At 35.7% G+C, this 26,885-nt stretch overlaps 1 protein-coding gene and 1 long non-coding RNA gene across 13 annotated transcripts in view; one reads left to right on the top strand and one right to left on the bottom strand.

Annotated features, from left to right (window-relative positions):
- Sugct (succinyl-CoA:glutarate-CoA transferase) overlaps positions 1–26,885 on the bottom strand; it is a 702,721-nt gene that overhangs the window by 46,183 nt on the left and 629,653 nt on the right. The window lies entirely within an intron of this gene.
- Positions 3,404–26,885, top strand: part of LOC107146197 — a 40,846-nt gene continuing 17,364 nt past the window's right edge. For 2 of the 7 annotated variants that reach the window (XR_007341718.1, XR_007341714.1), the window contains exons 1-2: positions 7,096–11,661; positions 14,118–14,206. This is a non-coding gene — a long non-coding RNA (uncharacterized LOC107146197). Of the gene's footprint in view, positions 3,646–7,095; positions 11,662–14,117; positions 14,207–26,885 lie in introns of those variants that run through there. The other 5 variants (XR_007341716.1, XR_007341715.1, XR_007341720.1 and 2 more) reach the window with 5 other exon arrangements.

The raw sequence follows: 26,885 nt of genomic DNA, 5'->3' as shown, positions 1-26,885 counted from the left end.
GAGGAGCCCACTTTCCTTTCACTTAGTGAAAGATGGCCCCTAAACAGCATTTTGATTTGGGGAAGGGGTACTACTGGAAATAGTTTTCCAAGTAGCTATTTACCAAATGTTACATTGTGATAATAAAGAGGAAGGGAAACTTAGAAGAAGCAGATGACCTGCTACTAACTACCTCTATGCCCTTGGGGAAGTCTCTTTTTCTCTCTATGCTGGCCTTCCTCAAATCAGTCATCTGAGTTATCCTCATTTCTCAAGGGCACTCCTATTGCACATCATACAACTTCTTCAATAAGAAAATTTGTGACTCATTTAATTCAGTGTTTCTCCAGCTTTCTGTCACCAGGGAACTACAATTAGCATTCTATGGAACATTTTCTTTGGAAAGTGCTTCTCAAGGCATACCTTTACTCATCAAAAATAAGAAGTCAGGGTATTGGAAAAGATAAATATTAACATCTTATATACTCTTAATGATTTGATTGATCAATTGTTTCTAGTGTGAAATAAGAATTGGAGGATGAAATTTTTTCCTTAATTAAATTTTTCAAAGAATGGAACCTATTTATGGAAATGTGGTAGATTAATTGTCCTGAAGAAAAGCATCTTGATCCAAGACTTTTTTCATGTTAGGATATATTTTTAAAACATTTTAATGCATGGTTAAGTTAACCATATATTTGGGGAAGAAGTTGGAGAGAAAAACCCAATAGACAGAGAAAATCATGAAATGTTAATTCAACAAGATTCAAAGCCATCCTCTTCTCCAACAGCATCATGCCAGTGCGTATTGGGCTATAGCTGTGAATGCCCATTGGAGCAAAGAAGATGTAGCCTAAGGATTCTCAAAGATGAGGGGTCATTGGTAAAATCCCTTCAGAGATAACCTCAGATGGAAATGAGATAACCTCAGATGGAATTTGTTTGGTTATCCATAATTTGGTTATTTCTAGCTTAAAGTCCATCTTACATGGTGCAATGACAAGAACATTTCTGTGTCTGACTCTGATTTTGCATGGAGAGTTATAAAATAATTTCCTTGAGAACCATAATTAGTCTTCATAAAAGTTTGGAGCATTGCATTCATACCACTTTGACGACCATAAAACCTCTAAGATGAAATGCAGTTTAAAGAGTAGTTAAATTTGTAGTGTCATTTGTCTCTACCCGAAGCAAGTACAAAAGGAATGTGCCTTCAATCTAGGCCTTGAAGAATTATAAGTTTCAATGAAAGTAACACACACACACATACATACATACTCACACACACACATATATATACACACACACAATCTAGAAATTTATCACCAAAAACTGGAGACAGCAAAGAAAACAAATAAACTAAAGAATCAGATCCTCAAATATTCCAGCTAGTAAATCATAAGATCTAGTACAGCAACTTGTTAAAAAAGAAGAGGAGGAATTAGTCTTTAAAAGTCTATTGGAAAAATAATACTTGAAAACACAACTCCTAATTTCTAGAAGTGAAAAAATAAAACCATTAAATAAAAAAAAAAAACTCAAAGGAGAGGTTAAACATCAGATTAGATATGACTGAAGACACAGTGAATTGCAAAAACAGACCCAAGATACAAATTGCCAATTATCAGAAGAGAGAAAAATTTGAAAAATATTTAAGAGAAGTTAAAAAATATGAACTTAAGGTGAGAAGGCTTACCACACATCTAGCTGAAGTTTTGAAAGGAGAACATAGAGTGTCAACATTGGAAGAATTTTCCAGAACAGATGAAAGATATGCCTTCTTAGATTCAGGAAGCCAAACAAATTATAGTAAGGTTAAAAGAATATATATGAATAAATTCACACACAGACATGGCCTAGTAAAACTGCAAACTAACTAAAAACAGCAACAACAGAAACCAATGTACAAGAGGAAGGTTTAAACTAAAACTAAGGAGAAAGAGAAAAGTTTGCCTATGATAACTCTTGTGTAGAGAGCTGATTTCCACTGTAAAAATGAAGGCAGAAGCATGGATCTACTAGTCAATGCAAATGATTTTGTATAATATTCTTTAAAGAACAAAGTAAAAGGGGAAATAGGCTGACCAATAAAACGACTTACTAGAGAATGAACATCATTCACATCGAGGGCAGAGCCCTTTCTGAAGTATGACTGCCTATTTCACACCAAAGATGCCACTGCCACTTTTCACTTTTGCCTCTGTGTCCACCACCACTGCCACCTATACAAACACAGATATGTGTATTATGGATAAAAAACAAATTCCATCTAAGATCAAATTTATGAGTAAAATGTAGGCTAGTCTGAAATTCACCAAATCTAATTATAGCTTTAAAAAATCAGTAAAAGAAGGTACACATGATTCTTGCATGGAGAAAAAGTTGAAAACAGTGGTTCTCAAACAAGGGTATGCATTAGAACCATCCGGGGATGGTTTTCAAAAGTACAAATAGTTAGCCATGCCTGTTTCACTAAATCAGAATCTCCAACATGAGAGTCAGTACTTTTAAAAGCTTCCCTAGGGGATTTTGAGACACTGAAAAGTTTAGGGACAATTAATCTAAGGCAATCCTAGCTAGATCTATCCCAGTGCTCCAAAGACTCTGATCATGGTTCTTATCAGCTCTCAGTCCTATGAATGTTTACACATTTGAAATCAAACTGCCTTTAAAATTGACAGACGCTACTCTTTAGTGTATAAGATGTCATGTGAAGCACAAATATTCATGTTGCCATGAGTGGTCCATTCTCCACCTATAGTCAGCTATAGCAATATATAATTGTGAGAAGAGATTGTATTAATTTGAATCAGAAACCACTATCATTCATATCCGAAAGATACATGAAGTCTAGAATATTTCAGCAGTGTATTTTTTCCATGGAAATTAGTAGGCTGCTAATAAACATGGAATCTGAACAAGGGGATTAAGATAAATTGAAGGTTCCATTAAACACCCTTCCCATCAAAGGAATGGTTTTCAATACAAGACCAGAATATGCAGGTCTTCTGATGACAATCATCTCTGAACAAAGGATCATCCTGATAACAGAACTCGAACACTTGGATTGCATTGGTATGTGCACACAATATTATTTCCATGAAACTCTTTAGCTAACTGCTAAACCTGCTTCAGATGAAAATCTTTTAAATATGGTGTTTTATTTTTCTATTCTAAGTCAGACACATATTCAGATGTCTTAAGTCAAGACATGTATCCAAACAGATGTAAAAATTTAATGTGACTTAAAAAATGATGCACTTCTGGCATATAAAAAACTATTTCTTCCAGTATAGTTGCACATTTTCTGTGGCCATGCCTCGTATTTACCCATTTTAGGTCAACCTTTAACCAAGCATGGTGTGGGTTCTGACCACACCATGCTTGGTTAAAGGTTGACCTAAAATGGGTAAATTATCAACATGCATGGGAAGAGTTACCCCAGAAAAAAAAGAGGAGCTCAGCCAACAAAAGAGGGAAATAAGAAAAGAGTGTGTAACATCAAATAATTGCTATATTTGTAGTATCCTTGATTAATGGATAAAGAGCTTCTGGGAAAAGCAAACCAGTTCATTTAAGTAACATGTTTATAATAGGAGAGTGGCAGCCCAGGTGAGATCTGAAGTATATTTTTGGATTGTTTTAGCAGTGAGAATTTGGATTGAGGTAAGACAAAATGTAAATCCAGAAATAATTTTCTTTTTTTATTCCTTCCTGTCTTTATTAAACATTGGCCTTGATTGCAAAAACTTGCCAACATTCCTCTGTTTGTTTACATGGGACCTATGGAAATAGCATTAAGCAATTTATTCCTCAAATGACTGTCTTTCTCTTAAAATTCTAATATGCAACATGATGGTTCTCCTTTCAGACTTACTAAGTTGACCTAGTTAGTGATCCTTATAGACCTAATCACTACTGTACACTCACAGTTGCTGAACTTATTGAATACACTCTCCAGAATTAAACGGCAGTTTCTGGAAACTCAGATCAGTTAGAAAGCTGTTTAAGCTAAATAAGCAAAGGAAAACATTCTTTGATTTAAATTATTTTGCTTTTATCTTTAAGCAAAATTATTTGTTTACATTGCATATACAGTAAAGAGTTACAATGACAGAACTCTCAGTTACTTGATGAAGAAAAACTTGTGCTACACTAATTTTAATCCAGGGTCTTACCTTTATCATAACAACTTTTATTTTTTTAATTGAAGAGGAAAAGGATACATTTTGTGTAAACATAAAATGCATTTTCTGTCAACTATGATTAGTGTTTGATAAGTAAAGTTTGTGAATTTTGTAAAAGAAAAGATTTTTTGTTTGGTTTTTGAATGATCTTTGCAAAATAGCTTTCTCTGCTCTTTTGACATCTGTTAGCTCCTCCATATCCTGGAAGCATTAAGGGTATTATGCTTTCAGCTGCAAGCAAATAAGAACAAATCTCAGCCACCTCATTTTATAAATCCTTTCAATCATTTGTAATATTCTTTGACTGGCAAATAAAAGGACTACATCAAAACAGTAATTTAACTTATTGCTTACGGATGGAAATAATGCATGCATGACAGTCATTGTCCATAGACAATAAACACTACATCCCAAACAGACCACATTCAGATATTTAACACTCTTTAAGTTATAGAGTATTTCTAAAAAGTTACTGATAATATCTCAAATTCTATTTTTCTAAGGTAAAGAGATCAAAATTTAAATTATTATGCCACAGAAATAACAGTGGCATAATATTCTAGATTTTTTTCATTGACACATTGCAATTAGTTTTCTTCAAATAAATTATGTAGCCCATAGTGTTATGACTCTATTATTTATTAGATTTGTTCTTTAAGTATGAGTTAAATCTTCAGGGAAAAGATGTTTTAAGAAAAATCTCCTCTTTGTATGCTGGCTTACTACTACACATTTGGCTTTTCAAATTAGCATATCTCTAAAACTTGTACTACAGTAGTGAAAATTCATTGATGAGCCCATTATTATTATTTGTAACAACACATTTTTCTCAGTCTGGCTGGGCACAATCAGGAGCCACTTGTCAAAAGAAACTAACTTTATTTTTAGAACCACACACGCCAAACAAAACAGCCTCTCAGGAAAAATCCTCAGAGCCTCAACTGCCACCACCGGCTTTCCACAAGCCTCTCTCTCCCACACCAGCCTCTCTCCACCTCCCACAATCCTCCTGCTCTTGAGGCCGATTGGCTGGGTCACGTGGGCGGAGCCAAAAAAAGTCCCCCAATGAGCAGCTCCGTGGTCTGAAAGGGCAGGGAAACAGTCCAATGAGCATCACCGCAGAGGAGCCAATCAGCTAGATGTTGCTGGGGCCGAGGAGCCAATCAGCTAGATGTTGCTGGGGCCGCTGTGAGCCAATCATCAGCCGGCAGCTGGAAGTTTGCTGGCAGCTGGAAGTTTGCTGGGGCCCCTTTGGCTGTGGCTCTCAACACATATGTACAGATAAATCTTATTTGGAAGGTAGCTTTTTAGAAGCAGCCACTCTGGAGTTGAATTTCTCTTAGGGCATTAATTAGTCAAGAATCTGGACACATTTTCTAACCTTTCTTAGTTTCCTTCTTTACACGTTTGTTAAGTGTAAAATTATACTCACAACATTGGGTTTTATGAGGAACAGAGGAACAATAAGTACAAACACAATACAGGGCTTTGAAAACAATAGGTACATAATGAAAGTCAGTTCTTTTCTATATTTTAATTTACATAATTATAATATAAAGTAGATATTTTCTCTGTTAAATTATCTGTTTTACAGGGCTCTCTGAGATATGAGAGCCTGCTGCTCAGTGCAGCACTATTCACTCTAAGATGTGCCCATTCATGGAAGAATTAACAAAGAAAATGTGGTATATACATATAAAGAAATATTTTTGCAGGGAATTCTGCCATATACAATTTGAATAGTTTTGGAAATCCATGCCATATGTATGAAACTTGAAATAACTTTAAGCAAAATAAGCCAGTCACAGAAGTATATACTGCATGACTCTACTTTGGGGAGTTATCTCAACTAATGTAATTAATAACAGCAGAGAATAGAATGGTGGTTCCTAGGGACTGAGAGAGAGGGGGAATTGGAACTTGCTAATCAATTGGCATAAAGTGTCAATTATGCAATATGAAAAAGTTCTTAAGATCTTGCATACAATATTGTTCCTATAGTTGACAATTCTGGGTTGCATACAAAATTGAGTTAAGAGGATAAATCTCAGGTTAAGTGTTTTTACTGCAATAAATCCAATTAAATATCTTCTTAGGATTTTAATACAATGCTGTTTCTAGTATTTTCTTTTGTGCATTCCTCCCATGCTCCCGCTCCCTATACCACTATGAATCAGCCTCCTTATATCAAAGAAAACATTTGGCATTTATTTTGGGGGGAGGGATTGGCTAACTTCACTTAGCATTTTTTCTCTAACTCCATCTATTTACCTGCAAATACCATGATTTTATTCTCTCTTATTGCTGAGTAATATTCCATTGTGTATATATGCCACATTTTGTTTATCCATTCATCTATTGAAGGGCATCTAGGTTGGTTCCACAGTTTAGCTATTGTGAATTGTGCTGCTGTAAACATTGATATGGCTGTGTCCCTGTTGTATGTTGTTTTTAAGTCCTTTGGGTATAGACTGAGGAGAGGGACAGCTGGGTCAAATGGTGGTTTCATTCCCAATTTTCCAAGAAATCTCCATACTGCTTTCCATATTGGCTGCAACAATTTGCAATCCCACCAGCAGTGTATCTTTTTTCCCTGCATCCTGGACAACACTTATTGTTCGTATGCATAACAGCTGCCATTCTGACTGGAGTGAGATGAAACCTTAGAGTAGTTTTGATTTGCATTTCTCTAATTGCTAGTCCCTGCGTCTAATAGAAGAAAAAGTAGTCCCTAACCTCCATTATGTGGGATTAGGTCCCAACTTCCTTAATAAGACTCCTGTGGTACAAGAATTAAAATCAAGAATCAATAAATGGGATGGACTCAAACTAAAAAGCTTCTTCTCAGCAAAAGAAACCATCTGTGAGGTGAATAGACAGCCTCCAACTTGAGAGCAAATCTTTACCCTGTACACATCAGATAGAGCACTAATCACTAGGGTATATAAAGAACTCAAAAAGGTCAACACCAAAAAAAACCAAATAACCCAATCAATAAATGGGCCAAGGACCTGAACTGATCGACAAATACATGAAAAAATGTTCATTATCACTTCTAATGTTTTATAGCACAGTACAACAACTACAACTGACAATTAACAATTGTGCATTTCAATACTCCATAGAGAGGATTTTGATTGTTTCCAACACACACACAAAAAAAATGATGTCTAAGATGATGGCTATGCCAATTACCCTAATCTGGTCTTTACACACAGTATTCAGGTACTGAAATATCACACTGCACCTAATTATGTACAATTTTATATCAATTAAAATTTTAATAATAAGTGAATAGGGAAAATTAAATAAAATTTAAAATAAAACCTAACTCAAAAACATCCTGATGGATCTAGGTATGAAATCACATCACCAGGATCCTTTCATCCAGTTTTCATTCCTGTCAATAGCTGACCTCAAGCAGCCTCCCATTAAGTTGTAACAAATAGGTCAACCCAGAGCCTGAGCTTATATTTTAACACTTGAGCAAATCAAACTGAAAAAGGGCTATTTTCTCCAATATTTCCAGAAATAACCCCAAAATTTTCTCTGGATTTGGTCATGTGCCCTACCCTGAACTAAATTCTCTGACCAGAAAAATCCAATAGACTCATGTTCCCTCATGGACCAAGGTAGGTGGCAGCAGCTCTCCCTGAACCACTGTGAATAGTCAAGAGAGGGCAAGTGGAGAGTAAAATCTGACAGAGATGGAAGAAAAGTCTAAATTTTGGATGCACACCACAGAGATTCATCTGAAGAACAAGGTCTATCATTTACACTTGTTTCTTTTTTACATCTTTGATTTCTTTGCAGAGATATTCTATTTCTTTGCTAAGACTTTCTACATTTTCCCTGTGTGTGTTTGTAATTGCTTGTTGAAGGTTTTTGTTATTTTTTTTCCTTCCTTCTTTTTGTAGGATGGTTGCTTTAACACCCTTGTCAGATAATTCCAACCTCTCTGCATTCTCATTGTTGACATCTATGGAGTATGTCTATTGTTTCTCATTCAAGTTGAGTTTTCCTGGTTCTTAAGTATGTGATTTTCAATTATACCCTGGACACTTGGTATAGATGAGATTCTGGATCCTATTTAAATTGTCCATCTTAGCAGGTTTCCTATGTGTCTATGCTGGCAGCGGGAAGGAGATGTTGCCTCATTACTGCAAGGTAAGGGTAGAAATCCACGTTCCCCATTTTATCTTCATTGGTACCCTGCTAAGGAGTAATGACTCTTTCTGGTCAGAGGTGGGAGTTCAGATTCCATACTAAGTCTCTGCCAAAACTGCTCTGATTTATACATAGTGAGAGGGAGAACCTACTTGCTCCAACCCTTGTGGCTTCCACTGATACAGCAAGCAAAATGGGTGTCTTATTATTATTGGGAGATAATGGAGGCCTCTTGGCCTCTTCTGACACCATCCCAGCAGGGATGGGAGGAGTACCTTGTTAACTTACTGGGAGGGAGAGGAAGTCCATTCTCTCCATGCTTTTCTGCTTTTGCTAAGGGAATGGTACTTGTTCCTGCCAGGCTGGGATTAAAGTCCAAGATCCCCACCTACTTCCCCTGATTCAACCCCACCATGAGTGTATATTGCAGGATGGATATGCCAATCACCATTTCAGCTGGTCAAGGGTGAAAATCTAGGTTCCCCTCTCTGCCTTTGCTGACAAAATTACAGGTGCAGCTACTATGTTTTCTTGTGGTATCTGACTGAACTAGGTACATTATTGTCTGTATGTTTTCTGGTGGCCCCGTTTTAGAGACAGCCAGCATTTCTTGAGGTTTTCTTTTTTCCCCCCAGTCTTGGTATTTCTTGATTGATAGCTCTCCAACACTCAGCCTGGGATATACTAGGTAAAAAGAAACCCCAGGGAACTCACTGCCAAGTTAATATTCGGATCCCAAGATGCCTAGCTGGTCTGGCTTCTCTCCATCTTTCAAAGTCTCACATTTATCTCTAATATCCACTTTTCTCTGAGATCTTGGTCCCTTGTGCTCTGGCTTACTTAAGTGTCTCTCAACTCAAATGCAGAAAAACTCATACAAGCATTTACTGGCAGATCTCTATGTCAGGCACCAAAGAATGGCAATGCCCAAGGGCAGGATGTTTAGGACTTAATTTAATGTGCTTCCTTTCTCATTAGGATAATACCATTGAAGCCCTGATTTTCTTGGTACTTCTTCAGTGCTTTCAAACAAATTTAAAAATTAAAATATTCAGTTTTTCTTATTTTCTGGTGAGTGTTTTGATATGCTATAAACCAGAAATGGAGCTCTAGTATCTTCTAAGCATTTTGATTTCATGTTGTATATAGTATTCTCTTCATTTTTTACCTTCCCTGGGTTTATAAATTAATTCTGACTTGGAGGCTCTGGAGTTAGGACAGGTTGCTTTTCAAGTTTAATGAAAAATGAATCAAATGCTTACAAATGGACAATTTCACATTCATCAGGGCTGATATTCAGCATGCATGCACAGGTACACCCACACTTATAAAAATATTGATATATTTCATATTAATTACTAAATGATTCTTGTCTTACATTCCCATTGGCCTATTTGGAATCCTGATGAAATTCTCAGTGGTCCAAAATCTAAAGGATTAACACCTAGTTCAGGATATAGCTTCAGGGACACACTGCTTCAATACCATGACAAGCATCTTGTACTTTTTGGTGAGGGCCCATGACTGACTGTTTTTAAGTATTTTGAATACCACTCCTTTGTACATCCAGGTCATACATATTCTAGCTTGATTTTTCATTTACTATTGGAATTAATTCTGTTTTACTCTTGGTTGTTTCCACAGAGAATTGTTTGGTATAATTGTAACATATAATTGTATAATATTTATTTGTATATTATGCAACTATATAATTAAAATATATTCAAAATTGTTTCTTCTAATGTACCTTATTTTAATTTCTAGCATATGAATATCTTTGCCATTTATTATCATAATTAAAATTACACATGACTGCCCGGTTAAGCCAAATAACTTTTGATAAGGCCAATCTCATAGCTGAGATAATAATTTTCTCTTTGCTAATCAAAAATAGTACATTGCATACATGAAACTGGGAACATTATATAACACATATCTTACAGAAAATAATCATTAGCAAATTCATTAATAGTGGCTATCTTCATTCTACTTTCATTAAATTATTTTCTTCTTGAACTGTGGTCTCAGCATACTATTGTCATTATGGTTGTCTGAGATACTGTGTTCAAATTTCATAAGCCTTAATCAATATTTCACCTACTGGCCTTCTATAGGGAAATTCAAGGCATTATGTAAGCTAATATTATTTTTCTTTGAACTAAATTACAAGCAGATGCCTAATTAACAGTTTTGCTAAATTGTAATGCAATAATAATTTTTCACTCTGAAGTTACAATTTTTCATTCTGAAACCCACTCATTTAGAAAATATTGTGTGTATTCTTTAGTGCCTTAAATTTTTTTATATGCTACTCTTGAAATGGTACTGTATGCTACACATAAAAGGAAAACTGCTTATCAATGTATTAATATTTCCTTATTATTGTGATCAAGTCTTGGAGGAGACTTTTCTTGGATTTATTTGAAGTTCCTGGCTACTAATTTGGTCCAAAGAAATCTCAATATCAAATTTATATTCTGTAACTAGAACTGAAGTTCTTTTAGTTGAATTTATGAGATTTACTTATTTCTGAAGATACTGTAAGGATTGGATTTTAGGATACAGGAAGACCACCCACTCAACTATCAGAATTCATCTCTGAGCTAATTTAATCATGGTTCCTATCCCTAAAGAATTAGTTAAAAAAAAAAAAAAAAAAAAAACAGGTAGCTAAATCAAGCCAATCTGGAAACAGCCACCTTCTCAAGGAGTAGCCAATCCAGTAGTTTATGCTTCTTATCAGAAGAAATGGATGACACCAATTTTGTATCCATCCTAGTTCACTTTGAGAGACAGTTTTCACTTGATAAAAATGTAGATTTACAAATGTTGGAGGGATTGTCCTAAGGAGAAGGGTGGTAGCAAGCAATGCCATAGGTTTGACTAAAGCTGGCTAGCTGTTTACTCAGAATGTGAATACACCCTTATAATTCACTTCTATAAGAATACTGTTCTATCAAGATATTATACACAATATTACTTTGCATATATGGACTCCTACAGACATGTATGTTAATATTATTTATTTCTGACATGAGTTATGAAGTCATTTATTTTAAAGTGATGAAATGAACACTCAGTGTTATTAAGTGAATGGTTTCAGATAATAAAAGACATAAGAACAAAGGCTGAATTGCCATTCCCCACAGTCTGAGTAGCACTGAAATATGCTCCAATCATGTCTACTGATGTGGCTCGATCTATTCTCAAGGAATTTTCAAGTCATAATTGTTTTACATTTATTTTCTTCCCCAGTCCCTTCAACATCAAAATGAACTAGATGGGGTCAGTGAATGAACACTTGCTCACCTAAGAGATGAAGAATCTGGTATGTTAATAAGGGATTAGTACACGAGTTCCTCCCAGAAGCAAGTGACTCTAGTACTCTGAATGTAATACCCAGAAAAATAGGATTTTAATGATATGAAAATGTTTGAAATAACTAGGAGAAGAGGGGTGACTTGAGCAGTTCTGAATGGCCCACTTAAAACTGAAAATGTGAAGGAAAGAATGCTGCAAGCCCTGTGCTAGGGAGACTGTCACAGGAACTTGAGTCTCAGATATACAAAGACATGCTGATGAAGGGAGCAGAACTGCCCTTCCCCACACCTGCTCCAAAGACTAGCTTCTATTTGCTCTGAAGCCAGGTTCCAATAATCGTCTTGTGAATAATGACTTGCCACACTAAGCTTTTGAAAAAAGTACAGTGAGCAGGGAGAGAAATACTCAGACACTATAAAAAGCTCCACACTAACATAATGCATATTCATTCAACAAACATTTCCTGAGTTATACATCCATGTTCTGCACTGAGGTAACAAAAGCAATAGAGATATTATTGCCCTTTTGGAGCTCAGAATCCAATTGGCTTTTTTTTCTCCTATATTCTTCTTTTCTTTTTTTCTCCATATTTTTATTGGTGAATAATAGTTATCCATAATGGTGGGAATTGTTACATACTCATACATGCACATCATATAACAATCTCATTTGGCCAATATCATTCACCATATTTCCTCTCCAGTCGGATTTTTAGTGCAAATTAGTTTTATGTTAGTTTACTGAGAGTACAAATCAATTTTGCTATGGCATACTACTTCTTAAGTGAGTAAATCATAGCAATCCAGGTATAATAACTAGGAAATCTCTTAAGTTTAGAGGTAAGAGCAAATCTATGATCTTAGCCTAAATGTACCTACATTTGACTGTGTACACATGAGAATTTGTCCATTTTCTTAGTAATTAACCAACAGGGCTATTTGCTTTAATAAGGCACACTCAGGAATCTTCAGAGTTTAGCATTGACTAGAGAATCTATGGCCAGAGATGGATATCTGAATGAACCCTGACTGTTTTAGTCAGCTTCTTTGCTGCTGTGACTAAAAGATCTGATCAGAACAATTTTAAAGGAGGAAAAGTTTATTTGAGGGCTCATAGTTTCGGAGGTCTTAGTCCACAGAAGGCCGGCTCCATTCCTTGGGAGTTTCAGTGAAGCTGAACATCATGGTGAGAGAGTGTGGCAGAGTGAAGCAGCTCACATCATCAGGAAACAGACAACTTTGCTTATTAGATACAAATATATGCCCCAAAGCCACGCCCCAATTCCCAACCAGCCACAACCTACCACTCCAATTACCACTCAGTTAAATCCCCATCTGATTGGGTTAAGACTCTCACAACCCAAACATTTCTCCTCTGAACCTTCTTACATTTCCTCATGTGTGAGTTTTGGGGGACACCTCATATCCAAACCATAACACCAGCTCAATCCTTCTGAACTTTGCCTTCCTTATCAGTTTTTCTGCTCTGATTCACTCTATCAGGAGCCCCTTCCTGCTCCCTCACTTTAATGCCCAAAATAAACTTGACCAAAATGTGTCTTTATTTATTTTAGCAGAAATTGGCTGAAATGTTCAAAAGTTTCTGTACTAAATATTAAAGAACATAAAAGAAATAAGGAGAATGTTACACAAGTAGGCAAGCTGACTGAGAAAAGTTTTCTGAATCTGTCAAATCTAGTTGGCCTGTGGGGCTTGAAAATTCTGTCTCATTCTACTTGAGATTCACTCTACTTTCTCAACCCCAGGACTAAACAACTCCAGGAGCAAGGTAGCCCCATGTCCTCCTGCTAGCACCAGCTGGCCTCCTTGTGGCAAGCTTCAGAGAGCTGTGCCCACACAGAAATTTTAATAAAAGACACAGAGTCCATTCCAATTTCTGGCTGGTGCTTGTGGGGTCTCGCTAATTTTTGATGCCAAGAAGAAGCCCACACTGAAGATGAATTTTTCTCAGTACAGAATCAAATAAATTCCAATATCTCCTGACAGCCACAGGACTCACATAGGTGATTTTACACAGAAGTTATCCTCTTACTTGAACTTATTTAATCCGAGTTCTCTTTCCAGAAAGGTGTAGAAAGGAAAGAGAATGCAATAGAAAAGTTAAAGACCTGTAGTGGAAAGTCCTGAACTTGTTAGCTATCCCAAGCTGCTGTGATTAAAAAAGAATCATCATCAAATAACTCCGTTCCCCCCTTCTCCTGTTGCTTTGCTAAATAAGAACATAGAATTTCACAAGATGGATTCAGTTTGCAAAGGGGTGAGAAACGAGGCTCATGGTATTACTGTTTTCCTTGACAAAAACAATTTAAATTTTTCTGGATTCCTTTATTGTTCTTAGGCTCAATGAATCTGTCTGCTGTTCCAAATATACACTGCCCTCAAATTTTTTTAGACAATCATTTGGCTTGGGATTAAAAGCAATGGTCTAAATTTGGTCCTGCAGGAAAACTTCTGCTTAAGATGTGAGAAACCCTTGGTTAAGAAGATAAAGAAACTTCCAAAGCACAAGGACCTCCTTATCATAGGCCACAGGTAACAACTGAAATACACTGATGATGGGATCTCAAAAAATTGGCATATGTTTCTTTTAATAGATAGGTAAAAAGAAAAGAAACAAATCAAATATTCTTATATCAGCAATGAAAAAAATGAGTAAGCTAGAGATTTAGAAATTATTTGTGAATGGTCAAGAACATTTAAAATTGAATATAGAATAAAACCAAGGATATAAAGAAATAATATGACTGTGTACAACCCTAATTCTCAATACATAAGAAGTAAGACATAAATGTATACCTTAAACTTTCTAAGGAAAACCTTTATAATTCTCTATAACTGTATCTCTTTATAACTGTATCTTTAAAAATATTCTGCTGGGTGCAGTGGCACATGCCTGTAATCCCAGTGGCTCCGGAGGCTGAGCAGGAGGATCAAGAGTTCAGCCTCAGCAAAAGCAAGGCACTAAGGAAGTGAGACCCTGTCTCTAAATAAAATACAAAATAAGGCTGGGAATGTGGTTCAGTGGTTGAATGCTCCAGAGTTCAATTCCCAGGACCAAAAATAAATAAATAAATAAGATATTCTTCTTTTTCCTTTTTTTCTGAAAACATTTTAAAACTTGTTTTATTTGTTTGGCAATGCTGGGGACTGAACATTTTAAAATATTAAGATAATATTGTAAATTGTCAGAAAAAAATAAAGAAAAACAAAAAAGGAAAAATTACCCAGTCTTACTACCCAGAATTATTATTTAACATCATAATAATTATTAATTTGTAGATATATTCAACAGCTTGGCATTTTTGGTAATCGTAAACTTTATAATATCAGGTATGAAAAAGCTTGAAAATTATAAAGCAATCTAAACTTAATTTTATCAAAATAACAAGCTCTAAGATCCTGATCAAAAAGAGGATTGAAACAAAAGAGATAACTATCATTTGATGTTAAAATGTCAGCTATGGAAGCTCCTAAGAAGCAAGCGGAATCAGCAATTCAATAGTGTAAAACCACTTTCCAGCCCAGAACTATCAGTTTGATGTAGTGCATGTTACCCTTTTTAGTAGGATTTAACCACCAGTAGAGCCCTGAACTTTTGAAGAGTTTCATTTATTCCCAGAGAACATTATTTCTGCTTTGGTCTGCAGTATCACAACCTATTTTTTAAAAATATTTTTATTAGTTATTGATGGATCTTTATTTATTTGTTTGTTTATATGTGGTGCTGAGAATTGAAGAATTGAACCCAGCACCTCACAGATGCTAGGCAAGTGCTCTACCACTGAGCCACAACCCCAGCCCCTCACATAACCTATTCTTATGTCTGAGTCTCAACAGATGCTATAACTCATACAACTTCATTATTATTAAAAATAGACACATAACAAATGTGTATGTATGTATACATATTATATACATATACATATGCACATAAACATACCTATGTACAGTTGTACACTTGATCATTGTGTCAGAATTTAGCTCCCTGGCCTTCCATATCCCCAGTGCTGGTGGAGAACTGATGTATTTTTCCAGAGCCTAAAGATTCAATTTTAGCTTATGTTTTATTATGATTTCCATAACTATTATTTTATATGGGAGAAAGTATTATCAATTTTAGTAAGATCCTTTTAATTCCAAGGAAACGTAAGATGGAAATTAATTGTCAGAGCCCAAGGCTAAGAATACAAAGATAATAAGAAAGCCTTGAGAATAACTATCTTGGGTCTATATAAACAACTGTGATACATTATGTGCATAACTAAAGAGAAACAGCTAGCTGATACAAACTTCAAGGAGAAGGAGCATAGAATCAAACATGGAAGAGAAGTGAAGTGAGCCCAACCCATGCAATGCCAAAAGTAGGTAACAAAATTATCAAGGAGCCCAATGCCTAAAGAATGTGAAAAGATAAAATTGGTAACATTGTACTTATTTTCTGTCTGGTGAACTTCATTTTTAGAATTATTTCCTTTCTTCCAGTTTGAAAACTTTTAATGCCATTCTTTACAATTTCATGAACTTCAAGCTGGCCCCTAAAACCTATTTCCTCAAAGTGTTTGAAACTTTGAAAAGTCAGTGTTTTAGAGTTTTTAAAGGCAACAAAATTGAAAAAAAAAAAAAAGAAAAGAAAAGAAAAAAAAAACCCACACTAGGAACTCCAAGTCCTGCCAATTTTTTCTTCCTGCCAAGTCCTATTAGTATAAATGAACGGTTTATTTTAAGAAATGCCTGATAAATTACTCTACACAATCAGTAATGAGGGTACTGTCAGCAAAGGAGAATCATTTCCAAAATTTACTTGGCATTAAGGAGCTAGTGCCTTGTAAGCTCAAACTGGGTTATGTGGCCCTCGCCCCTGTGGATTCCATAAATCTCTCCCTTCTTTTCAGAGGACAGAGGGATCTACCGATATGTGTAACTGCTGAGGTTCTTCTATGTCCACATACAGTTTTTGAAAAGTGAAACAAAACATGGTTATCTTCAACTTTCCTTGTCAACAATTTTTAACCACTATTCACAGAGAGTTTCTTTTCTTCTTGAAATTTGCCCCAAGGGGAAATATTAAAGAGCTCAGAGTATTATAGTAAAATAAAAGAAAAAAAATACAGTCCAAGACAAAACAGAAAATAATGGTGTGATATACCAAGGAAAAGTTTACAAAGCGCTGACTGTCTCTTAGGACACAGACATTCACCTATGGCTTGATTCATATCCATTGTGCATTTGGAGAAATACAATTGCAGAGATGCCAAGGCTACAAGTTAGTGGTCAAATACAAAAAAAAAAAAAAAAAAAAAAAAAAAAAAAAAAAAAACCCAACAATATGAAAATGGAAAAAAATATCCATAATTTGAAGATCCTGAAATAAAGAAAACCATTAGAGTTGGGTGACGGACAGGCACCCAAGTTATCTTCACACAGTCCTCCTAAGGCACTGTGCTTCTCTGCACACCTTCCAAGTGAAATTTGTTCTGTTTTTCTCTGATAAAAGACCTATGGTGATGTCCTTTCTCCCCAAACCATAATGGAAAACGATTTTATCCTGAAACCTTATTTTTCTAAAGAGGAAATAGGTGATGTTTTCTTATGGCAGCAAACCCCAGCAAGGCTGTTGTGGGAATGAAAAGTTTAAAAGATAGAGTTTGTTATTTGTGAAGCCTTTTTTGTGTTCTTTAGAGGAAGAGTATTATAAAAGTTAATGTGCAAATAAAATAAACAAATTTCACTAGCCCTTGCCCACCCTCAGTTTTCTTTGGATTACTTATAAATTCCCCAGTGCTGGACTTCTACTACTTTTGCTGTAAGACTATTTTCCAGTCACTGTCTGAAAGACTTCCACTTACTCTTTGCAGTGTCTGTATAATGTTTGTGGTGACCCTGCATTGTTAGGCCTCCAAGTAGGAGACAAAAGTGTTTCATACAATTTATACTACTCATATTTTGTATTTAATATGTTTAAACACTAGGATCAGAGTTCAGCGTTTAATGCAATGCAGTATGTACACAAGCTGACTAAATTACAGATGAACAGAAGAGATGTTGCATATTTCCTCCAATCTTATAGGGAGAGGAAAGATACCAGCTCTTCTTAAGAAATATTTATGCGTTCCAAGCATTCTTAGCATCATTAATAAGCAAACTTCCCAACGCTCCTTAGAGACAGGGGCATTGATTCCTATTTTGCAGGTGAGGAAACTGAGGCCTGGAAAGAAACTGGGAGAATTTTTCAAGGGCAATGATATCCATATAGCCAGAACAAGCTCTACCCAGCTCAGGATCTCACACCTCTGAGCTTTCCTGCCTGATCTGTTTCCCCAACTTCTCTGCTTACAGTGGTACCTACCTCCTCCACTCAAGGCTGGGTATTTTAGTCAATGTCCATTCTAACATTCCTGAGATGCCTGCAAGAGAGCTGAAAGGGCTGGATAAATGAACTGTAATATTGGCTTGATTTGTACTCAGTAAAAGCCATACAGAAAATAACAATGGAGTGGAAAATCTCCTTCTCATCCAAAAAACTCTGGGTTTGTCTTACCTACCACAGAAATATGTTTCTACACAAAATTCAACTTCAAGGCTCTCAGGTCTGATCCCAAGTTACTAATTAACGCCACATTCCATTAATTAGAAATGTCAGGGGAAGAATGGTATAAGTTTTATATCAAGCAGTTACAGAATATAAGCCCAACTTCCTCAGCCTCCAAGCCTATGATCCATTTTATTATCTGATCATTTCCATAGTGCAGAGCAGAATGTAATGCGCCCTTTTTTGTAGAGTTACCTTTAGGTGTCAGACAGCATTCCCAGATCATTAAATTATGAAATAAGCCAATGGAAATAGCTACAGGAAAGAAATGGGTGCCTCTGAAAAATTCTATCACTTGCAGGAAAAAAAATAAAAAGATAGATGTAAATTTTAAATGGGCTAAATGTCATAGCTAAATGTTCTTTTCAAATTAACATTATTTTGTAAGGGGGTAATACTGGGGATTGAACCCAGGGGTGCTCTACCACTGAACTAGATACTTGGCCAGCCATATTCATTTTGAAGCAAGGGCCTAGCTAAGTTGCTGAGACTGGAGGAAAATGAGCAATTCTCCTGCCTGAATCTCCCAAGTCATTGGGATCACAGGTGTCAGATTTCTGGAGCCAGCTTTGGGAATGGCTACCATGCTGTTATACTCTCCAGGTAAGTCAACAATTGTCTTATGATTCTAATCTCATACCTGGTGATCATATTCTCACATCTCCAAGAGTGCTGTAGAAGGAAGTTAGGATAATCTGATTCTATGACCTCTGGCCACAGCTGATTAACCAATAGGGTTTTGACTATGCTGCTATTCCTTGCACTTCTGTCTATGTCATTTTAGGATCAATGTGTTCTCTTGGAATGATAAATTGTGCCCAACACCTTTCTGTGGAATAGAGAACTGGGAAGCCAAGCCCCTGAGCTATTAACTGTGGCCACTGTGGCACAAAGGTGGTGGTAGGTGGAGCTGAGTGGCCATTATGGGCAATGCACATGCTGGATTTATGAGAGGAGAGTGACTATGAAATGCAGAGGAAGCCAGCTGGGAAAGAAAGAGAAGAGTGAGACAGGAACACAGGATTCAGAGACAGAGGTGAAAAGGCAGTGTAGCTCGGGCCCTGCTCTTGCTAAGGCTGGTCATTCAGCTTCTCCCATGCACAAACTTTCAATAAATCCTCCTTCACGTGAGGCAACTTGAGTGCATGTCTGTTTCTTGTAACCAAGAAAGCTTTGAGAAGAACAAAGGCCCCTGAGGAAATGATTAAAGACCCACTAGAGTAGTCCAATCATTGCGTTGTCCAGACCCAGGCAGATCCAGCTTTCCCCAAACCCACAGCAATGTCAGGCCTCATAGAAGAGGGTGTCCCCTAGTGTAGCTCCTGATACACTGCAGTATTTCAAGCAATTTGGTCATCTTCCTCCCAATTAATATGAAGTATCACCTAAATTTAATACCCTTCACATTTGAATTAAAACAAAGGGCTGGGAGTATAGCCCAGTGCTAAGGAGAGCTTGCCTGAGTCACTCAAAGCCCTGGGTTCAATCCCAAGCACTGGAAAAAAAAAAAAGAAAAAGAAAGAGAAAAAAGGTTGAACTGGTTAAAAAAAATTCTACCATGGAAACATAAATTAGGATCTAGTATCTTTTACTAACACAATACGAATGTGTTTATGATTTAATTTATCCTGATGCTCCTGGAGAAGATGAGTGTCCTATCTGATGTGTATTTTCATAATGTGGCTTTTAGTTCAATCTAAGGACAAAAAAAGGAAGTAGGAATCAGCCCTGGAAATTAATATTGGGGTCCATGCAGAAAAATATGAGTTATATTCTGTCAATGTTTAGTAAACTTGAATCTGAACAACCTCCACATATAAAGTATGGTAAGAAGCTATCTATATAAAAGAAAATTATCTGCCATCCTTGGTCCTGCTAATGGGATTTTTTTAATTCAAAACTTTATTTAATAAATAAAATGCTTTTCATGGATAAGATCCCATTACACCATTATAGAGCTTTCTAAGAATGTTAGAGCCTTCTCCATTCTCCATTTTATTGCAAAGTATCTTTTCATTAAGTTTTCAAAGTGCTCCCTGAGGAGAAAAATATCAATATTTTTTTCTTGGTGCTGATTATATGAGGCATTTGTTCCTTGGGTGGCAAATGGATTTCATCATGTACCCTAATTCCATTAATAGTTAGAATTTTGTACCAAGAAGCATTCTGTATGGTTAAGTGGTGTCTATGATTGGTGGGAAAGAGCCTCCAATTGATTAGCAATGTCTGCTGCTGGCAGAGCAGGGAAAAAAAGAGACAGAATGCTAGGCACTAACCAGCTGCAATTTGCCTTTAACTTGTAAGAAAGTGTTTAATTTAGAAACTATATGTTTCAGCCGAGCACAAAGTGATTCAGCTTCAAGTATCCCTTTTAGATAGAACACTGACATTTAAATTGAATTAACATAGAAAAAATAAAACCAATATTAAACTTATAATCTCTAGGTTCCAAAACAGTAAGATCAAGTAATGAATATCTATAAACAAAAAAAACCCAAAAACTTTAAAAGAATATGAAAACTCAAAACCAGGAAACAGGGTTTTCTACAATGAGGTGAAAGGACCGTATGTCCATCAAAGACAGATAACCATTAAAGTGAATGAAAGTGATGATATAACCAAACTGGGCTTGAATTCTAAAGAAACACCTCAAAAGTTGTTTCAACCTAAATAAGGCTGGAATCTCACTGCAGGACTTATATACTTTTGTTTTTCCTTATTTTGGGAAACTGAGATAGGGTAGCAAGGAAACACTGATTCAAAGACCCCAACATGAATCAACAGACGATTCTGGGCTTTCCAAATAAAAGAGTTGATGGATATACTAATTATCCTAATTTGATCAAATGCATGTATTCAAATATCACATGGTAGCATGTATTCAAATATCACATTGTACCCCATCAATTATTTGTACAGTTATTATTTGTCAATTAAAATATATTTTTAAATAAGCATAAAAGAGTTGATTTGTTTTATTCCTGGTAGATCCCCTGGGGGACTTTCACAGTGGAAGGATGGGGCAGCACTGGCCACCTCACAGCAAACTCACTGCAAACTGCAATATGGCTCTGCTGGAGTTTGGCAAAGGTGTATAAAGTGAAAGGTCAGGTGAGAGGTCAGGAGATATAGACATTGAAGGAAAACATAACAGAATACGTTCTTTAGAACAGAAACTTTGGAAACAGGAAAAGAAAGAAAGTAACAATTCCAGCAGCTGAACCATTCTGAAAGACTTATATATTATCAAAAGATGCATGGAGCTCCTCCCTCTTACATAGTATGCTGACCTGATTTTATGTTGCTGCTTCTTTAAGTGAATTTGGAAGATTGCACCTGTACTGATTTATTTATGCTTTCATGGAAGGAGATAAAGTTCAGAATTAATCCACTCACTTTACACTTAAGCCAGAGACAGTTTAATATCTTGGGCTTGCCCTCTAAAAGGCATAAAGTATGGCCACTTAAAACCAGGCAAGATTCTCTCCCATGGAGAAGCAAAGCTGAAGAGTCACTCGTTGCAATTACTTTAAAATCAGACTCCCATCAGTTGGAACACTATCCCTGCCTTCTGACAGTTGTGTGACCTCAACTATGTCCTTAATCATTCTAAACTTTGATTTTCTGATCTGTAGAACAGAGAAAAAAGTACACACCTGGCAAGATAGAAGATTATTTTTAAAAGCACATGTTAGGCAATTGATACAGCATATGAGAGAGAGCACTCGTGCATATTAACTTAATACCTCTTAATCTTAATAGTGTTAAGATCTACCTCTTAATAGTGTTAACTGAGAGTGCTTATGGAAATCTACCTCTTAATAGTGTTAACTGAGAGTGCTTATGGAAAAGTGCTTTTCCAATAAGAGACTCCACATCGTGCCTGAGACCACATGTACAAGTCAGTGGCTGAGACCAGAAATAAAATGCACTTATTTGTAAGACATGGCATGTAAATGGATGGAGGACACCCCACCCATTTAGAGCAGAGTTCATCAGCCTGTGTTGGCCTGTAAGACCACCTTATTCTAGTATAGCTATATTCATGGTAAAACAGATGATTTTTTCAAAACCTTCAGAGATGTTCAGACAACTCTTGGGGCTCTGGTATAAATTCTTTTCCTTTTGTTTTTGTTTATCTTCTGTGCAGAACAAAATAAAACAATAATACCACAGTGGAAATTCCACAGTCTAGTAAGCAGTCTCCAAAAACAAATATTTAAATCTGCTTTGAATATACCTTTCCCAATAACAAGCATTTTGTCTCATGTAGTATTTTCTACCATTAGTGTTTCATAATTACAAAGATGTGAATTATTTTATTTAAGTTTTTTCCTTTTCTTGGCCAACAAAATCATCACTAATGGGACTTCACTAATGGCCATAAAAACTCAAGACCCATTATTTCTTAATGTTCAGGATACATTTGTGGGGATTTTTGTTGTTCGTTTGTTTGTTTTTTGTCCAAATGCCTCAGTCATTATATTTGCAGTGTTTAGGGTAGATTGAAAATATGAAATTTGAGGGAAAAGTCAACATATAATCAAATCCCAAAAGTCTTTTCAAGACTTTCTAATCTGTGTACAAGTGTCATCAACACAGAAATAATTCTGTTTGGAAATGTAATTACATTCCAATAAAACACAATGTCCTTAGTCTATAGATTTTACTTAAGCATAGCAAAAGTCCACACACTTAGCCATCTCCCATCTTCACAATGAATAATAAGCAAATGACAATGTACTGGGACCCAGGCATCTGGGAACTTTTCAGGGCTAAATAATAACATCTATTCCTAAAAGTAAAACAAAAGCTATGTATATTTTACTATATTTATTGAACAATTAGAGCAACTATTTGAGTTTGAGTTTTACCTGCTACTTAGGAAGGCATTCTTTTGGCAATAATAACCTTGGGGCTTTCACCAGATGAATTGAACTGCTTTATAAAATTGCTTATCTTCCTTGTGATTCTTAAAGGAATTGTGATTACTCTTTGTAAAAAGGAAGGAAGATTTTCTTCTAAAACTCTGAAATAATCACAAGCCTTACACAATCTTGGGTGAATCTTAAATTAGGGAAAGAAAGAAGTGTAACAAAAGAAAGATTTATGTTCCCAGATAAATTAGGGAATATTGCAGTATTCTAAAACCCAGTGTAGTATATTTGCCCTCACTAAAAGTTGTTCAATGCATTTCTGTACAAAACAGATTTATAACATCTATTTTCACTCTGATTTCCTGTTTCTCTGTCAATTCACCAAGCAAATATTTGGAAGGCTAAAATGGCTATGTGGAGTGCTAAGACTTGACCTAGGAAGTGAGCACCCCCCTGGGAGCAATTTGATTGGTTCATACTAGTTCTGAGGCCGGTATGGGAATCTTTATGACTGCACAGCTTAGGGAATGAATTACTTGACCTCAACTTTCTCCACGGGGGTGCAAACCTTAATTTTCCACACTAATTTTCAAATGGAATTACAAAAACATTTCACTTATCTAGAGGTCAACTATTCTATAAACTCAACTACTTGGAACACAGACAAAAAGCAGACAGAAAAGAAAAAAATCTCTACAGGCAGAGTGATGTCATAAAATCCCATGGATTTTCCCCCATCAGAGAGCAGCTAGTCATTTAGAGCAATTGTACCTTGATTTTTATTAACAATTCTAATCACTATACTGGTAATTGTTTTTGAGCCAACAGTGGATTAGAAGAAATGAATCTATGGAGAAAAAGGGACTAAAAGAGTTAATACACAAGGCAATGTGATATTTAAAAAGACAGTAATTCAAAAAATTATAGAAAAAGAACAAAACCTCATGTGCCTCCCTAGTTCATAAGGACATCATTTATTATGAAAATAAAATAAGTAACATTCTTAATTATACAAGCAGAAAAGTTTTCACTTTCTTGAATCTACATTAATTAAGAGAATAAGGAAGTTATTTTATAAAGTCATTTTATAAAGAGTTCCACTGAAAAAGGAAAATATTTCAAAAGGATTAGCACTTAGAAGGATAAGCTCTGTTGATCTATCATCTATTATGATGGATACAGGATGATCCCCTAGTAATTTAAAGAAATGCTCATGAGCTCAAACATGGAAATATATTATTTTTTTAAACCAAAAATATGTTGTCCTCCAAAAAATAGAAGCTTTTATCTGTAAACCACAGGAACTTGAAGCAGTCTACAACACTTGAGCATGGGCTGATTTTCAACAGGTGGTAACAGGAATATAGGAACCAAAGCCAGAAACAGAGCTTTCCAGAATGCTACTATTTTTCCTCCTCCCATGTGCTTTTGGTGTGAAAAGGGAGAAAGAAGGGAGAAGTGAGGGAAAGTAAATTTGGTTATGGAGAGAGGAGCAGGCTATCAGATGACTGCTTCCTTTGGGGAGTAAAAGGGAGAACTGGCAATAATTTTGCTTGAACAACAGGCATGGACTAAATGAGTCCCAGGCAAACTGAACATGTGGCCACCCTAGTTTAAGGAGCAAGATGAAAATATTGTTAATTTATAGAAGTAGAGGATCTGGAAAAATACTAAAGTTGATCCATGAAAATATCCATACAATACCCTGAAGAAGTAGTCTCCCTAATTCACATGCTCATTCACTCATCTGCTTAGTTAACCTCAATTAAAAGTTGCCCTAACACCACTAGTTTTAATATAATCTCTTCCCTGTTGAATTCCAAGTTAAGAACAAGTATCATGTCTTGTATTTCCTTTCAATCCCATTTTATTTATTCATTAGATAACAAATATATTAAATTTCAAAAGAGTATATTTAAGAAACATGGAAGACCTATATACATAAAATAATATGAATAACAATTACACTTATAGGCCTCTATCTAATCATATTTTTTTTTTTGCTAAGGCAAAATTAGTTGCTTGAACTGAAAGTGCTATAAGATTAAGGATTTTTCTAAACCACATTGATAAACTTAGGGCACTGTTAAAATACATTACAGAGGGGATGTTGGGGGAAATGCCAGAAAAGAAATGGAGTCTTTTGCTACACAATAGATTTTTATGATTTATTATGACTATTAGTCTATTTTATAGTATTACAGTTATTTACCTAATTTGGTTGAATTGATATAGATTGTTGCATTGTAATAGGTTAAATTAACACAAATTTCCTTTCATTACACCTTTCTAAATTTTTTTTCACAGAGAAAGTGGAGGTGGAAATATGTCTTTCTATGAGTAGAATTTCAACTTTTTGAAACATAAAATACAACACAGTTACTTTTTTCTGTATATTTGCACACACTCATAGTTTCCTAGGAATTGCTACAAAATTATTTTAAGAACAGAAAATATACTACATTTTAGGTTAAAATATCTGCTTAAATTTCAAAATTTTCTAGGCACTGGTATCTGAAATCTTTTCAGAGTTAATTTATTCATTCATTTAATAGAAATATTCATTCATGTAGTAGCTACTGTGTTAGGCAATACAGTGATAACAATAGAGCTCCTGCCTCAAATAGCTCACAGTCCAGTCAGCAATTTGTTCTCAAAGTAAGGTTAGTATTCACAGGTCATTTGGGAAACAAAGAGAAGAAAGAACCAATGCACTTGGGGATTAGAAAAGTCTTCTCAGAGTAAGAAACATACTAGCTGAGTCTTACATGATGTTGTGAGAGATGCAGTATGTTGTCCATTAATATGGTTTCTCTTCTTCCACAGCTATAGAGCATCTGCTTTTCAGTAAAGCAAATGCCACTACCATCCCCAAAATTTTGAAAAAGACTCTTGTCAGCCTCTTTCCTAATGACTAAGTGCTTGTTAATATATGTGAGTAGAACTTGTCAGCTTCCAGGGACTGTCCTCAAAAGATAACTAGGGTGTGATCTTTCTTTTCCTCTTTGCATTTTCCTCTAACCCTAGGCCTGGAAGATAGATATGATGGCCAGAAATCTAAGTGTCATCTAGTACTATTAAGACAAGAACCATCTCCAGCAGAGCAATCAACTAGAAGGAATCTGATTTTCCAAGGACACCCCAAAGCGGAAATGCCATACCAGTGCTAGGGTCCTCAGGAAATGGGGTTCTCCAGATTGTACTGGGAAAGAGGATTATCTTCTTTCTATTTAATAATGTATTATTTAGGAGTCTCTATTATAGCTAAACATAATCCTGATGCAGCTAAGTTGAAGTTATCTGGTCAAAACATAAAATAAAAATCCCTCACTACAGAGGAAACAATACATACAAAACAACAGAGACAATATAGCATGGTGCTTTCAGGAAACTCGTCAAGTTCAGCATGACAGGGGTTAAAGGGAGAAGCAGATGGGGAAATACAAGTTTGATCATGACAGGGCTTGTGCATGTGAAGAAAACTGCGTTTAAAATATAAATGCATTAAAGTCATAGCCCATGTATGTGAATAAATAAGAAGTAACTTCATAAGAAAAGAGTGACATATGCTCAGTTCAAGAATCAACAACTGATATTGGGAAAGGGAAGTGAAATTCAGAAACTTCCTTCATTCATATGCACACTTTTGGCCTTGGCTGCCTTGTTTAGGGCTCACATAAAATTTCAGACCATATTTAAAGAAAGGCAGAGTATTAGTTTTCTGTTGTTGCTGAATGGAATATCA

Source organism: Marmota marmota, unplaced genomic scaffold, assembly GCF_001458135.2.
Source record: "Marmota marmota marmota unplaced genomic scaffold, marMar, whole genome shotgun sequence".
Lineage (NCBI taxonomy): Eukaryota > Metazoa > Chordata > Mammalia > Rodentia > Sciuridae > Marmota > Marmota marmota.
This window is presented reverse-complemented; position numbering and strand designations above follow the sequence as displayed.